A 6,664-nucleotide genomic window follows, 5' to 3' on the forward strand; every position below is an offset into this window, starting at 1 on the left:
TAAAAAAATATTTCTTGTGTGTGTGTGTGTATGTGTGTGTGTGTGTGTTAATTAAAAGGGGGGAGCCCCTTTCCATTATAAGAACGGTTCTGGTTCAAGTAGCCAAGAGAAAATGGTAAACAAATAAAAAAGCATCTCAAACATTTGTTGTGCTTTAACTATTTAATTCACTGCATAGACTCATGTGTTTGAACACTTGGACTCTAGCCAGTTTTGAAAAGTTGTGGAACCTTTAGGAGGTAGAGCCACAATGGAGGAAGTAGGTCACTGAAAACAGGCATTAAACTTGTATAGAGTGGCCCCACTTCCTGTCTGCCCCCTGCTTCTGTTCTGACAAGGTGTGGGGAAAGTTAAGAGGCCCTGCTGTACTCTCCCACCATCTGCTTCTATGCCTTTTCTTCCATGATGACCTATGGCCCCTCAAAGTATGAACTGAGATAAACCCTTCTTCTTTTATGTTGCTTCTTTGTTCCAAATATATTGCAGGTATTTGGTCACAGCAAAAAGAAAAAAGGTAACTAATTCAGACAAGTGACACAGGAATGGGGCTATTGCTGTGATAAACCTGGTCATGTGGTTCATAGACCTTTGGACTCCTTTTGCCAGAGGAATGCAGAAGAGTTTGTGCTGCAAGCTTAAGTTCTAGAATGGCATAAACAGAGTCTGTGGTTACTCTGGTGGGAGTTTGGAAGATGATAATGCTGAGTGTAATATGGATAGTAGTTTGTGGTTGTTTGAATATGCACTATTAGGAGATGTGGCCTTGTTGGAGTAGCTGTCGCGTTGATGGAGGAAGTGTGCCACTTGGGGGTGGGCTTTGAGACCCTTCTCCTAGCTTCCTGGAAGCCAGTCTTCTCCTGTTTGCCTTCAGAACAAGATGTAGAATTCTCAGCTCCTCCAGCCCTATGTCTGTCTTGAATGTTGCTGAAGAGGGATTGAATCCCCCTTGATGAAAACACCCAAAGAAGTATTTCTCTAGGACCAACTTCAAAGGCACATAGGGCCTTTTGTAGCTGTTCCACAGGGTTCACAAGACCTCTCAAGCTGTCAGGCAACCCTGTCAATATTGACTCTAGGGTACAGGTTTTTCAGTCATGAAAGATGCAAGGGTGAAGGTTTCATGGAGATTTCCAAAGTTCCAGAGAGATCTGGAAGACAGGTAATGTCTGGCAAGACCAGATTTCCCAAAAAAGAGGCCATCACACGTATTTTTCTCAAAGATGGGAAAGTGAAGTGTTGGTTGGAGTGAAGGTCCCAGAAGTTTGGAGATGACTGGATCGATAGGCATTTAGTGAGGAAAGCTGCAGGCTACAGAGTAGAAAGTCTACTTGTGTTGCAACTGGAAGAAGCAGTGGAATCCGGTTATCTAAAGGTGCAGGAGCCAGATGGCTCCCCAGGTGCTTCAGATACTGAATTTAGAACAATAGGTCTTGGTATTTGCTCTGCTGGGTTCTAGTCTTGCCTTGGCCCAGTGTTTCCTAGCTAGGTCTCGGTTCTTCTCTTTTGGGATAGAACTGTTTACTTTGCAACATTGTATACTTCAAGCTTTGAACTAGAGTTTGCTGTTTATTTATTTATTTATTTAACTTTAAAATCAGAGATTCATGGTTAAGAAATTGTCTTGAACTTCAGAAGAGACTTTGAACTTTTTTAACTTTTGTTGCATTATGATGAGAAAAGATACATGATTTCAATTTATCTGAATTTGTTAACATTTAAAAACATATTTTAAGTAAATAGAATTAAATCACATTCTTGTTTCCCTTTTGTACCCCAACTCCTTCCAGAACCCCCCTTCAATACCTACAATATCTTTTTTGTCATACTCCTTAAAATTTATAAAATACTATAACAATAAAAATAAGTATTATAAAAGTTGTTTGATATAAAACAACAATCAATTTAACAGTCTTATGTAGATGCTCATCCAAAGCAATAGTGAAAATACATTTTTCTCAATATAAATTTTAAATAACTCCAAACATATTAACATATTTCAAAATAATACATCACTACTAGTATTTTCTTAAATGAGCATAAATACATAAAGAATTTTTGTTTGTTTGTTTTGTATTTAGTAGAGTTTAAAATCTTGACTCTTACTGTGGTACAAGCCCAAAATAAGAACAATTTTTAGACCTTGGATTTCATTGTAATAAGGCTGTACTTCAACGACCCTCACATCACCAAAGGTTTTTACCTCCATTGTAGCTAAGCTGAGAGTTGACAGCTCTGCTGCACCAAGAAATAAAAAATTGTAGGCACAATTTTTGGATACAGACTTCCTGCTATGGTCAAAGCTATTTGACTTGAGTGAGTGACTTTATTCTCAGCCCACAGAGAACAGGTTACATTCATTTAAGAAATGGTGTATGTATTAAGATGGTCTATCCATAAAGTCATTCACCAACTGTTTCAATGAACAATGGTTCTTCTTGGAGGGTGGCACAGACATTAGTTGAGGGTAAGAATCTGGTTCATTGGCTGTGATGGTTTAAAAAAGCATTCATCTCAGAGAAAGAGTAACTTATAAAGTCCTCTTTTTCAAACTTGATACAAGAGTTACAAATGTCAAGCAAAGCATTCAGTCTCACTCTTTGTTGTTCTCATACAAGCCACCTCCCAAGTTAATTGTCTACATTTCTTTTGGGTATATAAATACTTTTGAAATATATAAGATGTTCAGAAAAGCATAGTATAGTGTAAAAACATGAAATAAACAATACTACTAATAGAAAGACTGAGATAGGAGAAGCAAGATTTCAAGACCATTATGTGGTACACAGCCAGACACTGTCACGATAAAACAAGCTGAATATGTATATAGATTGTACAATATTGGACCTATTTCTCCAGTTACCAAATTAGAGAGACCATCGGATGACAATCAACAAATTTCTAATTCCTCATATTTTTGGATTTCAATCGATTAGGATATGTTGGTAATATTAATCTTCATATTAAGATATTAAGAAAAAGTAATTTCCTGTTGTTTTTGTTGTGAAAGGTGGAATTATGTTTGTGTGGATTTGTTGAAAGATTACTTTCTTGCTTCTTCTAGGGTGTAGTTTTGCTCCTTATGTTGATGTTTTTCATGTATTATCATTGTAGGGCTTGATTTGTGGAAAGATATTGTGTAAATTTTGTTTTGTCAAGGAATATCTTGTTTTCTCCATCTATGGCAATTGAGAGTTTTGCTGGGTATAGTAGCCTGGGCTGGCATTTGTGTTCTCTTAGGGTCTGTATGACATCTGCCCAGGATCTTCTAGCTTTCATAGTCTCTGGTGAGAAGTCTGGTGTAATTCTGATAGGCCTACCTTTATATATTACTTGACCCTTTTCCCTTACTGTTTTTAAAATTCTTTCTTTGTTTACTGCATTTGGTGTTTTGATTATTATGTGACAGGAGGGATTTCTTTTCTGGTCCGGTCTATTTGGAGTTCTGTAGGTTTCTTGTATGTTCATGGACATCTCTTTCTTTAGGTTAGATAAGTTTTCTTCTATAATTTTGTTGAAGATATTTATTGGCCCATTACATTGGGAATCTTCACTCTCTTCTATACCTATTATCCTTAGGTTTGATCTTCTCAGTGCGTCCTGGATTTCCTGGATGTTTTGGGTTAGGAGCTTTTTGCTTTTTGCATTTTCTTTGACTGTTGTGTCAATGTTTTCTATGGTGTCTTCTGCCCCTGAGATTCTCTCTTCTACCTCTTGTATTCTGTTGGTGATGTTTGCATCTATGACTCCTGATTTCTTTCCTAGGTTTTGTATCTTCAGGGTTGTCTCTCTTTCTGATTTCTTTATTGTTTCTATTTCCATTTTTAGATTCTGGATGGTTTTGCTCATTTCCTTTACCTGTTTGATTGTGTTTTCCTGTAGTTCTTTAAGGGATTTTTGTGTTTCCTCTTGAAGGGCTGTATTTTACCTATGTTTACCTGTGTTCTTCTGTATTTCTTTGAGGGTGCTATTTATGTCTTTCTTAAAGTCTTGTATCATCACTATGAGAAGTGATTTTAGGTCTGAATCTTGCTTTTCTGGTGTGATGGTGTGTCCAGGACTTGCAATGGTGGGAGAATTGGGTTCTGATGATGCCAAGTAACCTTGGTTTGTGTTGCTTATGTTTTTATGCTTGCCCCACACCATCTTGGTATCTCTAGTGCTACCTGCCCTGGCTAAATCTGACTGGATCCTGTCCTTCCTGTGATCCTGGTTGTGTCAGAACTCCTCAGAGTCAAGCTGTGATCCTGTGATTCTGGGATCCTGTGATCCTGGGCTTGTTAGAGCACCTGGGATTGGAGCTTCCTCTGGGTGTTGTGGGACTGGCTGCAGAGTTTGTGCCCAAGGTCTGCTCAGGACACCAGCCAAGAGAGACCATAAGGAACCCGAGCCACTGGGTTGACGGAGTTCCTGTGTGCTTGGTCCTGCTGGTCCCAGTTACTCCTGGTGTTGGGACAGATGTTGGGACGACTTTGAACTTTTTATGAACTTTTTAACAGTGTTGGAACTGGAAAAAACAAAACAAAACATGGGAACTTTTGTAGTTGGATTGAATACAGTTTGTACTATATGGTGGCTGTGGACCTATGGTAACTAGGGATGGAATGTTGTGCTTTGAGTGTGAGATGTCCTCTATAGAATCATGTGTTTAAAGGTGGATTTCCTACAGCCCAGTGATACTTTGTGTCCACTTTCTGGTTCAGGAATATAGCTACAATGTGACGGACACCTCATGCTTCTGTCACCAAGTCTTCCCTACCATGGTGGACTATTTATTTCTCACCAGTGAGTGCAAATAAACTCTTCCTTAAAGACATTTGTCACATCAGAAGAAAAGTAACAAGTACATTTATTTAATATTTAGAACCTTTAAACTTATTTACTATTTATGCAATGTTGGCTTACTAAAGCAAAGCATTTCTCATTAGTGAGCCAGACTTTTCTTAGTGGGAAAATCACATGTTCTGTGACTGAAAGCTCTTTCTTATATTCAGTTTGTAGTATGACTATGACAGATAGTACATAGACAGACATAGTGTTAGAGAGATAGCTGTGAGTTCTACATCTGAATCTGGGGGCAGCAGGAAGTGACAGTGACACATTGGCTAGGCTTGAGCTTCTGAAACCTCAAAGATCACCTCCTAGGGACACATCTCCTCCAACAAAGCCATATCTACTTCAATAAGACCACACCTACTCCAACAAGGCCACTTCTCCTACTAGCACCAGTCCCTATGGGCCTATGTGGCCATTTTTATTCAAATCACTACAGGGAGTAAGGGTTTTCCAGAGTTTTTCTGGGACTATGTCCAGGATGAGTATGCTTTAGTTTAGAACTTTCCTCTGCTTAGCATCAAAGTTCTTAATCTATACGACCTCATTGTCCTCTACAGTTGGAGTTCTGGCTATGTGTTCCAAAGGTGGTGGTGAAGTAGCTGATGGGAAGCCACCTACAGTGACTTAAACCAGTGGTCATGTGGGAAGGTAGGTTGGCCCTGCACCAGTCTACACAGTATCTTTGAGAATGGGATCTGGTTACCAAATAACTCAAGCTCAGTCAAATGTGCAGATCCCTGGGTTAAGAAGAGAAGAGAGGGCTGGAGCGAATGGGGGCTGGAGTGAGCAGAACCCGGAGAGAGCAGGGTCAGAGCAAGAGGGAGAAAGGGAAGGGGGGGAACTGAAAAAAATAAGCTAATAAATATAGCAAGAAACAAATCAATAAAAAAAAGAAGAGAAGATAAAGCCTGGTTGGACAGTGAATGGCATAATTTGTATAAACATCACCTCAAGCATCATTAACAAAAATATAAGACTACTTTCCAAAGACAATGTTTCCATTTCTATTTTCTCAGGTCTGACTTAAAATTAAGTTTTGGATCAAATAAAGTCTTACAAATGCTGTTTTTTCAAGTTAATCACCTTGCAAAAACATGCAATATTAATTTAAATTTGATTAATGTCAAGTAGACATTGCTACAATGTCAATTATAGAAAGTGTTAGGAACCTTCTCTAATTCTTTATAAATTATGCATGTTATTGTGAGCTGTGGTCACCGTACTGCACTGGGGAATGTATATTTTAAGTTTTTCGAGATTCTTGTTTATTTTTATTTTATGTGTATGAATATTTTGCTTGCATATATGTCTGCACACCATGTGTGTGCCGGGTACCCCCAGAGACCAGGAGAGGGTGTTGAATCCCTTGGAACTGGAGTTACAGATGCTTGTTAGCTGCCATGTGGGTGCTGGGAACTGAATCTGGGTCTTCTGGAAGAGTAACCAGTGTGACCATGGAGCCTTTCATCTAGCCCTAGAATGCCAGTTTTAAATAAGGAATACAAGTGGAGCTCAGTGAATATTGAGAATTTCGTGCCCATGGGCAAATGGTTCAGGAGTAGCAGCACATTTACTTGCCAGCCAGATATGCCTGTGGTAGGAAGGATGGGCATTTGGTGACTGAATTTGCAAAACTAAACAAGAAAGAATTCCACCCATATTAACCCCCTGTAGCTCTCGAAATGCACCGTGTTTGTGTTTATTCAGTTCCTTTCTTTCTTTTTTGCATAGTTGCCAGGCACACTTTGTGTGAAGGCGGTATCTGAGGCGTAAACTTCAAGGAAAGTCAGTCTTCTGCCTCCGCATTGTCGCCTGGCACCCCAAACTCAGA

The sequence above is a fragment of the Mastomys coucha genome, unplaced genomic scaffold, assembly GCF_008632895.1.
Source record: "Mastomys coucha isolate ucsf_1 unplaced genomic scaffold, UCSF_Mcou_1 pScaffold9, whole genome shotgun sequence".
NCBI lineage: Eukaryota > Metazoa > Chordata > Mammalia > Rodentia > Muridae > Mastomys > Mastomys coucha.